Source organism: Chamaea fasciata, unplaced genomic scaffold (assembly GCF_029207755.1).
Source record: "Chamaea fasciata isolate MVZ Bird 193981 ecotype frontalis unplaced genomic scaffold, bChaFas1.0.hap1 SCAF_1, whole genome shotgun sequence".
Taxonomy (NCBI): Eukaryota; Metazoa; Chordata; class Aves; order Passeriformes; family Sylviidae; genus Chamaea; species Chamaea fasciata.
The window spans coordinates 92,600,466-92,612,514 of NW_027094086.1; the positions used below are offsets into that span (position 1 = coordinate 92,600,466).

General features: G+C 37.9%; 1 long non-coding RNA gene across 1 annotated transcript in view; it reads left to right on the forward strand.

Moving 5' to 3' along the window:
• The window catches only part of LOC136293072 (uncharacterized), a 54,114-nt gene that overhangs the window by 13,835 nt on the left and 28,230 nt on the right, over window positions 1-12,049 (forward strand). The gene's annotated exons all lie outside the window — the stretch shown is intronic.

Below are 12,049 nucleotides of genomic sequence, written 5' to 3' on the forward strand. Positions count from 1 at the left end.
TGCAAACGGTCATCATATTTGAAAAGTCATGGCAGTCCAGTGGAGTTGTCACTGACTGGAAAAGGGGAAACATAAAAAGAAGACCTGAGGAACTGCAGGACGGTCGGTCTCACCTCAGTGCCTGACAAGATTGTGAGAAAGATCCTCCTGGAAACTGTGCTAAGTCATGTGGAAAATAAAGAGATGATTTGTGGCACCCAACATGGCTTGAGTAAGGGCAAATCATGCCAGACAAATTTAGTGGCCTTTTGTGACATTTTGGTTACTGTATTGGTGGATAAGGGAAGACCAACTGATGTCGTCTACCTGGACTTGTGCAGAGCATTTCAGGCTCTGGGGATCACCTTTGAGCAGCCTTCCAGTACCTAATGGGAGTCTACAAGAGAGCTGAAAATGGACTTTGTACAAGGGCCTGTAGTGTTTGGACTTCAACCATTCAGCTGTAGGAGTGAATGGCTTCAAACTGAAGGAGGTTGGGTTTAGATTAGATGTTAAGGAAGAAATTTTTTTATGAGAATGATGACACAGTGGAACAAGCTGGCTAGAGAGCTGGTAGATGCTTCTTCTCTTTCAACATTCATGTTGAATGGGTGTTTGAGTGACCTGGTCTAGTGGAAGGTGTCTCTTTCCCTTGGCAGGGGTGTTGGAACTGGTTGATCTTCAGGCACTGTTACAACCACAACTGTTTTATGATTCTGTGATTTGGAGTATGGATGTGCATCAAAGATCCGAGAGTGCTAGCATTCACTGAACTGTTGGTGATTATGTTAGTAGTTGCATTTCATATTGTGGCAAAAACTGGATCTTGTGTAAAGGCACTGAATTTATGCTGCAGTAGTGCTTCCTATTTAAAGTGTAAAATGACTGCATAAAGCTGCATTTGAATCCAGAGCTAGAATTTTATTAATTAGTAAATAATGATATGATGAAATTGAATCATAATGCCTTTTCTTTTCCAATTTTTCTTTGAGGAGTGCCTGCTATGAAAGTGTGTGCACAAATAAATTGTTTCCTTATATCTCTAAAAACATGTTGTAAATGTTTAATTTTAATGACAATGACAGTTTAGAAAGGAAACACTATTCAAAGACAAGAGGTATAACAGTACGATTTTAATTTTATGAGTTTTAAATAAAATATTAGAAACATATTCTGGAGTCACAATATTAACATTCATATATATAGTATATAGATACATATTTTTGTCTTGTTAACATCAAACTATGTTTGAAAATTTTCTTGAAAATTCCCAGTGCAGGTGCAAAATCTAGGTTCCGGTTTTTTTGACTTCATGTTAGGATAAAAAGCATGCAGTTGGTGAGTGGGATTTAGCAGTGCTACAAGCATAGCTGTGTGCTTTGGAGCTGGTTATAATCACTAGGGAGATTGAAGTGTACTGAAAACCAGAAAATCCCAAATAACCTTTTAAATGAATTGTTGAAGTCCTCTGAGAGGATTTCAGAATAAAGGTGTCTGAATGCATTCACATCTGTGGGGAAACCTGAGCATATATGTGCATTCCTGGGCCTTGCAGTAATTTCATGTAAAACTAGCATTAACTAAGCCTGTGTTACTGTAAAGTGCATGTCCCCTTGGATAGTGCCTTCCAAATCCATTCAGAGCTGTTATTAGTGTGAAGACACTTCTGATGGAGAACACAGACCTTCTTCAGTTGCACCAAGTGATTTTTAAGGGTGCTTCAACATTGGGGACTGAATAATTGAGCCTGGAAGAGAGTGTTTCAAAATAGATTTGAAAGAATAGAGCAACTGGTCCATCTTGGAAATAATAATGACATTTTTGTATTTAAGTTGTTTCTTACATGGTTAAAAATAATAACTTAGTGTTTATGAAGTCATCTCTAGTTTGTGTTCAAGAGGAAGATGCCTCAATATTTGCAGCTGTAAGGTTCTCCTGCTGCATTCCTAAATTTAAGTTTTCCTTCACTGCCCTGTAGCATAGTTCTGGTTGCATTGTGAAATGAACAACTGAAATAATCTTTACTACTTTTATTTCTTTCTGCACAAAGAATTTTGTCTTTGTGCTAGAAGGAAAACAGTATTTTGAAGTGTTTCCACCAAGGTACATCTAGAAAAAAAGTAGAAGTCAGAAAAGAATTCTCATTATTTACATTAAGAAAATATCAAATAATTCAAATACATACATGGAAAAAATTTTCTGAAATTTTGACCATGCTTCTAAATGGTCACAAGTTACTGGTGATGAATCTCTATGTTTGCATGAGTGAACAGAGAAAAGCTTACACTCAGATGTCCTAAAGTTAGTGTTCTGGATGTATTTTGAGTGGTGTTTTTTTTTTTAGATTTTACTCCTCTTGCAAATTAGCTTACAAGGTTAGGAAGACATAGGTAAACCAATGAGTTCCTAGTTTGAGATGCTACACCTATAGATGTGTATGCAATTTTTTCATGATGTAAAGTGGATATGAAATAGAATCATAGAATGGTTAGGGTTGGAAAGGGCCTTAAAGATCACCTAGTCCCAACCCACCTGCCATGGACCGGGACAACTTTCACTAGACCAAGTTGCTCAGGGGCCCATCCAACCTGGCCTTGAGCACTCCCAGGGATGGGGCATCCACAACTTCTCTGGGCAACCTGTACCATTGCCTTCCCACCCTCACAGCAAATAATTTCTTCCTAATACCTAATCAAACCTGCCCTCTTTCAATTTGAAATCATTGTCCCTTGTCCTGTCACTATCTGCCTGTATAAAAAGTCCCTCTCCCTTCTTTTTACAAGCCCTATTAAGGTATTGGAAGGCCGCAAAAAGATCTCTTCTCTGAGCTGAACAACTCCAACTCTCAGCCTTTCCTTGTAGGAGGGGTGTTCCACCCCTCTGATCATCTGGTAATTCACCAGTATGAACTCTCAATGAGCGTTAGAGTAGGCCAAGTTTGCACCATCAATTATGTTGTCTTTAAGATACTGTGGATTTAACATATTTAATATATGTAAAACATGACATTTGAAGAATGTAGTGATGAATGAAGAATGAGATCCGTGGTGATTTTCTGTGCGCATGTCTGATACGAAAACTTTTTTGCAAACAAAAACTCTTTTTTTCTTATTGCCCAGATATCCACAAATAAAAAACAAAATGAGAGAGGATGTTGATAATTACTATTTTTGTTTGCTTGGTGTACCTAGTTTGTTTAAATAACCAATTTACTGCTAGGGACGACCTGCCCCCTAACCAGCAATTCCATCTACAGTCTGAAGTGTGAAAAAGAAGATACTGGGATAGATGTAATTCAACTTCTGGAGGAACTGCTCATTTTAGTAGCTGCTTCCTTTGAAAATTTCTTTAAGATTAGTAGGACGTTAAGACCCATGGAAGTGAAAATGCATTTGATGACAAGAGAACAGAGGCATGGTACTGCAGTGCTTACAGCAAAGACAGCTGATATGGAAGATGACAGAACTCTTGGGGAGATATCTATACCATAATTGCTGCTTTCCAGGTGCAACAGCTCAAGAAAATAAATCTCTGGATCATCCCTTTAAAAAAAAAAATGTGGTGGTGGTGAAGCACAGCGTGATTTTTTTTTTAACTCGGCTATTGACCTCGGAGTTCCTAAGGGAGGGAGAATAAAAAAAGGTTGGATTGTGAAGTACTAGCACACCTTTGGCTACTGCATGCAGGTGGGTGTAAATGTAATAATGCTGTAGACATATTAAAAAGGGGCAGAGTAGATGTGTACATCTGCTGGCAATCTTTCTTTTTAATTTGGAGCCACCTGAAGGCAACAAGTAGCTGGATAATAACTTGATCCCCATACAGCTTCCAGTCTTTCAGATGAATAGTGTGCAGCAGGGGGAGGGAAAAAGGAGTCTACTTTTAACTCTGGCTTCTGTTTGCCTTTTTTGTGAGCCTGAGAACATTTCCTGTCTACATGGTGATGGGAAATGTAACCAAAACAGGCATCCATGAGTGACATTTCTTATGGCTGGTTTTTGACACTGAGTTTTCTGTACCACCTCAGAGATGCTGCGATGTGCATGAAGGGGAAAGGAGGCCAGATCTTTACCATGCTTTGCAGTTAACTTACTTCAGTATTTTACCTTGTTGGTTTCCGAGTACATGTTGCATCCTATCTAAAATACATTTTCCAGTTATAATTCCTTAGAGCCCACTATTGCAAAGAGCAGGTAAATATTGTTCAATAAAATACATGTACTTCAGTGAGAGGCGTATTTTGAAATAAGGAGTTTTACTTTGGTCTAGAATTTATATATAGACTCTCTACTTACAGTTTACACATTTTGGCTTTTGTAGCTTCCCATACTTTCCTTCCTGTCTATGTTCTCATATTTCCTTTCTAAATTATAGATATGAAGAAACAACCATTTTCCTTGAAAAGGGCTTCACTTTTGGGGATAATCTATGGCCATTTTAAGAAAAGCCAGCAGTTCGCAAGGGTGTTGCCGAGCATGGGATTATATGAAATGGGACTTTAGGAAAAACAAACCAAAATCAACAGCCCTCAGAACCCTGCAGTCTTGAGATGGATAGTACTAAGAAAAAATGCCCATCCTGCTTGTTTTTCTAGGAGGCTTTTGTGCCAGATTATAGCACTTGCCCTGTCTCTGTCAAAATAGGTTTTGCAGTGCATATTCACCTGCCATGTGAAGAGCGTGGCGAGGGAAGGGGGATGGCTGACTGAAGAAAGGAACAATAGTGAGAGAATTTGTACTTTGGCTGTGTTTAGTGTTGATGTGACACTAAATCGCTGCATACACAGGTTAGGAGTATAGATTAGGATGTTATATCAATATTGGCAACTTTACTAGAACCTGTTGCCCTATTGAATTGTTTAATTGCTTTATTTGAGAGCATGTGAAGAAGATATGCAACTCTTTAGGAAGAATTTGTGAAGGAGACAGTCAAGTCGCCTCTTTTTTTGACCAAAATATATCCTTCTATTTGTTGGAGATGATAATTCAGAGTTTCAGTTTTGGAGGGACACAGGCATGGACAAGTGAAAGCTGCGTTTCTGTGAGAAATTGTACTTTTTTTTTTTTTCTTTTCTTTTTACTTGGAAAAAAATATGAAATACTGAGACATACTTTGCACTCCATTTTCCCCTCCTTTTGCTTGCATCTAGAATATAAAGTTTAGGTGGCTCTGGTTGACTTTCTGTAAATTTTGTCTGCAGATTACTATGTCTTCTAGTTCAGCAGAACATGGTAGATACTGTTGCAGAGTAAAACTCTGGCTTCTTCTCATGGCTTTTAGGGAGAATGTGCAGCATGGGTGAACAGGTTCCAGAAATCCAAACATTGGAAGCAGATGGGAACTCCATCCTCTGGACTCTGCTTTAGGACCTTAGCAATTATCTTCCCTCAGTGGGGTTTTAGGCCCTGCAGGAGTGCATTACTTGTCCCTACACAGGCAGTGTGCTCATAACATACAACAGCTCAGAAGTTTCTATGATATTGTGAGTTGTATTTTTTTTATATAGTTGTCGATCCTTGGTTACTTTTAAAAGAGAGGGCTTGGTGTTTTACTTTTGAAATATTTCTAGATGTTATTTACAGGGTCAGTTTTGCTGTTATTACTTCATCTTCTGAGAATGCTGGGTAAGGATTACATTTGATGTGGCAAATTCTTGCTGTTCTACATATTTTCCTGTTAAATGTTCTTCACAGAACTGTATGATGGGGCTCAGACATAGTTTGTTTTACCAGATAGGAAAAGTAATGAAATTCTAGTCTGAAATAATGATACTATGATGTTGATCCATGTTTGAGAGAGATTTGGTACCTGTGTTGAGCCAAGGCTCTGCTTTGACAGTGGACAGGAAGATTGTGTCTGAACTAAGAAGTTAAACTTGCCTGGGAGTATCCTCTGGCACTGAGGATGCAGACAGCCCATGATGAAATCATGCAGCTTTTACCCTCCAAAAGAAGGTGAACACATCCAATCTTATGGGATTTATCTCCGGGCTGTGTTTTTTCCCCTGTGGTGCTGGGGAGTCTGCCAAACCTCTGCCAAGAACTTGTCTAATAACTGAACTGCAGGAACAATTAAAGTCCACTGTCTGGCTTTGCTTCTTGGCGCTGTTTAATTTGCTGATGAAGAAGAGGCCAAAGAGGAGTGTTTGACTACTTATCTCTGGTTGTGTTTATTGAGGATCAGCACTCCAACTGATGCATCTCATGTGCTGGGAAACTCATTTTGTCTTATCACTGCTGAAGGCTTTGTTATGGTTTTGCATTAAAATGACACACATGGTACTTCTGCATATCTCTTGGAGGAGAAAAAAATTAAAAATTGAAAAAGGAGCCTTGTATCACTGGCTGTTATACTTGAGGCTCTGGGATGACAGAACTGAAAGAAGTTGCCTTTTCTATGAGGAACTTTTTGCGCTCCCTGTAAGATTTTAGGGTATGATAGTGATTTCCTTTCACCATAACATATAGTAAGTTCTTCTGTGTGCTTTGAGTGCATGCCTGGTGTGTGTGTCTCTGCATACTCACACACATACATGCATTGCCCATGAGTGGAGGAGGTCTGTAGTATCTATGGATGATTTTCAGTGGTTAGCACTAAGTGACAGTGACAGGTCACGTGCATGCTGGGGCTTGGGCCCAGCAGGAGGTGGTGCATATGCACCTTCAGCATTAACACAATTGACATCCGCTCAGGAGCAGGGTGGCTGGGCCTTTCCTTAGGAAACATATGCCAAAACTATTACCAGAGTCTACGTCATGGCCTGCAGCAAACTGGACAGGATGTTAATGAGGAGGGAATTGTGGAAGGAATCTGAATGCATCCCATATTATTGAAAGAGAATGCTGAATAAACATATTATTTCCATTATCATGCCCAGTCAGCAATCTCAGTATTTTGATCTTTATCAGGTTTATGCTGATAATGGTTTATTTTTCATTGCTTAGTTGATACAGGTTTGGGGACATTTTAAATTCAATAAATAAATAAATAAATAAATAAATGCAAACATCTGGGAGGCTATAAAAGACTGTGGAGCCAGGACAGCTCATTATTTCTCCTTGACAAAGAACTCTCTGGTGCATCTTGTGATGCTTGTGACAGTGTGTAATGAGGCACTCCACTATGTCAAACCCAGAGTTGTATTTCTGTCTTATCTGCTGCAATAATGAGACTTTTTGCACTACTGAACTCAGCAGAAGTTATAGGTGTAAAGAAGATGGTGTGTGTTTTGCAACTATTTACAACAGGTAGAGGCCAAGGAATTCAAATTGTTAGTTTTTTTCCTTCAAGGACCTTGCTTCAGAACCTAGCTTGGAATTTAAGTTGTGTTGATGATTCAAACAGTGCCTGGCACTAATTTAATTTCATATTTGGCAATTTTCCGTAGTAGTCTCTATTCAATATTTCCTTGCTTACTTTGCTTTTATTTGTTCTTCCTTTATCTTTTTCTTCCTGTCTCTCTCCCCTTACCTGAAGGTTTGCCTGAGTAGCAAGATTGAGATAGTTAAAATAAATACCATTTGTGATAACAGCTGTCCATTTAAAGCAATTTTTTAGATGTGTTTTAGAAAGCAAAATACCAAACAATATCAAAACACATATTTCTTCTTTCAAGATGCCAGCTGTTAAGCATCTGCATTCTTCTGGACTGATCATAAATTCAACATTACTATTAGTTTGATGTCCCTTGAAATGTTAGGCTGTATATTCATAAAATTAATTAAATATGGCCAATGTCATAGCAAGTCTATTTTATCATTAATTTTCAGATGCCTTGTCTTCCCTGAACAATAGGTGTATTTTTCCCTACACTTTGGCTAAGGGGCAGGACTAACATGAGGTAAGCTATAATTGTAATGCCTTAACAGGGTGACGTGGCTCCTGGCCTCTTGACAAAGTCTTCACATACTCCCTTGTCTTTGTGGCGGTTTTACCAAATGTCAGCTCATGTGTGCTAAGCATAGGTCTTGCTGCTCTCTGCCTCAGCAGAAGTAACCTCATCCCTGACCTGGAGCTTCCCTGACTTGGGTAGAGATTATTCATGTGCCAGAGCCATTCCAGCTGCAGCTCCTTAGCCCCCTGAGGTGGAAATCTGTGCCCTGGTCTGCTGGAAATGAGAGCTTAGGTGATGCAAACCTATCGAACAGCCCTCGACTGGCAGTCACTGTCACTCATTGTCAACCTGAGCTTGTTTTGATGAGCCAGCTACTGGTAGAAGGCTATTGAAAACATTTATTTTTTTGTTCTGAAATTTTCCTTTCTACGGAAGTTAATATCAGGTACTCAAGAAAGGGAGAAGTTGGATCTGATCTATTTGTTTTTGTGCCACACCATCATTCCAGGTGACCTAGTTTAGGATTGTGATGAGATCTGAAGAGTAGAGTATTGAAAATGTTGTTTGTGAGATCCTGTGTGCCAGAGCAGTATGGGGTAAAATCATCTAAATGAGATGCTAGATCATCTATAGAATGCATCTCTCAATAAATACAGTGGATTTATTTTCGTTAAGAGGAACACAGTGAACCTCTCACAGGAATTCACTCTTCTAAGGCTGAAAAAAAAAAAAAAAAGTAGATGCTTGAGTTCTTTTAAGGGTTAAGCAGAAGCAATTTTCTGCAGTACCCCACAGTTGCAGCTGTCATGGCAGTTGTTATTGCCAGCCTACTCTAGATTCAGATCTAATGACAGAATATTGGACAAACTTCTGTGTAAATTTCTCCAGAAATAAAATAATGTTTTTAGTTTGTTTGAAAAGAATAATCATGGAGATGTTGTTTTATTATTGTAAGTCAAGATCCAGAAACTGAGAGTCTAAAATACTCCTGTAGCTTCCATCTGAAAATCAAGGCCTGTCAGGTGGTATCACATCCACTCCCTTTCAAGCTTTATTTGACCCAAGAGGAAATTCACTGAAATGCTTGCTAACCTTTACTGAGCAAGAGGAGTAACTTAGTAAACATGATTTTCCCCTGGGGAGTTTTACTGCCTGGTCTAGGTTTAGGTTTCTCTCTCGACATTTTTCTACCCCTGTTCTGATTCTTCCAAAGAGCACAGTAAAGAGACTAGTTGTATTGATGTTCCCCTGGAAGAAACACAATTGCACGATGCATAAGTCAGTAAGAAGGGCCGACTTTTACTGTTCTCAGTTTGCAAGGGGGATGTCATAAACCATATGAGTTTTCATTATCTCATTCTTTATAGGGAAAAGGTGAAGTATGGGCAATGGTGAGGAAACAGAATGTTTCTTGCTTTTCCTTAATGCACCCTGCTAGTAAATTTGTATAACACTACTGATGGTCGTGTTATAAAATGAATGAATAAAAGATGAATAAGGATTATTTAAAGAAGGGAAGTTGCCTTGCTTCTTTTTTCCCCATCGTGATTCTGGTTGATGACATCCTCTAGTTAATTCGTTAATTTCCGTGAGTAAAACTCATAATAATCTGTTACTGATTTTCAAACTATTAAAATAAAAAAAATGTTTCCCACTTTTCTGTCCTTGCTTAGAGTAGAATCCACATCTCTCAAATGGAATATGTGCATGACTCTATTGATTTTTCTTCTCTTAGTCTACATCCATTAACCACAATAAATTCCATATGGAAATAATAAATGTGTCTTCCCACCAGGAGAATGGTATTGCTTTCCTTTTTGCTTCCAGACCTGAGGTATTATTTGTGCTTGTTTGTTTGCTGTGTTAGCATTTCTTTGCAGCTCATGTGTCACAAAAAAACCTCCCTTGACAGAAATCCTCCATTTTTTAATTGTCCCGCTCCTGCCTGAGTCACTGTAAGTGAACATCTCTGTCCAAGGGTATGCACTAGAAACAGAGCTGATAGCCTATTTAATAGACTTGCAGGCTGAAGTAAATAATACAGCTCCATCAATAGGAGGTGAAAATTCAGACACAGTTTTATAGATGGATTGATCTGGCTACTGCTAACATTTTTCTTGTTTTTAAAGCCTGTGTTTTGAGACACATAATGATACATGTACATATGCAAATGAATGGATATATGTACTTAATAAAACATAATTTTTTTTGGCTGGTTGGATACCTAATTCTCTACAGAAAATAATGGTAATGACCATGAAGCCATCACTTGTCAAATCATTTTAGTTCAGTTTTGCATTATACCCCGATATATCTCTGCTTTGCCCTCTGAGGTGCACGCTACATTGTGTTGCACATTTACTTCTTAACAATCATGCAAACAATACCCATCCTTGTACCACTGTTGGACAGGAAATTTAGAGCATGGGTCATTGTTATCCAAATAACCTCATTGTTGTGATTTTAGTAAAGAAAAGTGAAATGTGGTTAATATGGGATGTTTTGGTGTTTTTAAATTATTTTTGGCTTTCAAAGAGCGTAGTTCAGTTTTCTGGGCCAAAGGATTTACTTCATTCTTAATGCTTCATACTTCATTTTTTAAAGTGTTATCAAACTTGGAAAGAGTTTTTTTTTTTTTTTTTTAAATTTTCTTGACTTAATGTGCTTTAACTTCATATACAGAATTTTTTCTCCTATTGGCTCTTTATTGGTAGGGTTACTTTACAGATAACACGGAGCATTGTAGCTTAAGTTAACATGACATGGAGTGATGCCTTATTGCTTCAACTTTGATGTAAGCAGAATTGGAGATTCTAGCTGATCATTTGCATAAACAGTACTTAACTTCCTCTTCCATAGCTTTTTCTAGTCAATCACTTGGAGGTGGACACAGAATAAAACCTCAGCTATCAAGTTCTGACTAATGCATTTTAGAATTCTGGTTTGCATCCCCTGGTGTACATCTTCTTCCCTTGATTAAGATTCATTTCCTGTCATGCTACATTTTGATCAGCTTAAGGTGCATCAAAGTATAGATATACAATAATAAAAGACTTTTAACATATGCTTTAGCTAAGGCATGTTAACAGCTCACTTTTAAATCTCTGTCTAGGTAAAGCCTATGGCACCATTCCACATTGACTTGTGTATAAATAAGGGAAGACCTTTAACTCTGTCCTTGGATGCTTGGCCAGGCATCTGTCATATTTTATGATTCATAGTCTAATGAATAATTTTGTGCCCTACGTGTTAACCAGAAGAACTGAGTCTTTTCATTTAAAGCTGTACGAGTAAGTGGAAAGTCATAAAACTGAGACTTTTGCAGGTGAATTACTGCTGGTAATAAACTAAGGTTTAAATCAAAATATGAATTTGCTTGCTTGCCAAAGATACAGTTTTTTTTCTGGTAAATTGTTCTGTGCATATCTCAGTTCCTGTACTGTTCACAATGCACACTCTGTTTTCATTAATTATACATAGCCAGTGTGCACATGATTTTTACTGTGGAACAGCATACAAGCATACAAACTACACACAGATTTTATATTTCCAAAATTGACATGGCAATAGTGTGTTCTTCAGTATTTGTGGCAATTTTATCCAGATAAAAACCCCTACTGCAACCTCAAATTAATTTCTTGCAAAGGATATTTCTGTCCCTCTCCCTGTTCATTGGAATGATGTTTAAGGGTCTCTGTAATTATCTGAAGTTACAAAACACACTAGAAGAGAAAATGAAGCAGGAGATGACACTGGCTCTAACCGAGGGCTGATTACACTTTTGAGAGATAGGTCTTGGCAGTAAAGTACCTTAAGCCTTGAGGAAAATTTCATAACTGTTGATGATTTATAGTATTTAGTACACTGAAAAGAAAGAATTCTGCCTTATATAGTGTAATTCATGCCAATAACCCTTTAAAAATCAAAATATAATGTATATTAAGATCCGAGAATTGGAATATTTTGATCAAAACCAATGCAAATGTATTGTTATTGAATAGCAGTAATAGTGAACAGAATAAGCACAAGAAAAGCTAAAGAAAAGGTATGTCTTTTTTTTTTTTCCCCCCCAAAGTGCAATATTTGAATGCAAATGCTGATAGAACATTTTTGACATGACTTTTATTAACACAAATAAACTCTTCCTTCTCTGGTCCTAAAAGACCATGCTTTTAAAAGCCATCTCCCCTTCCAGATTCCTGAAGTAGAAAGGGATTCATAAATGAGACGTGACAC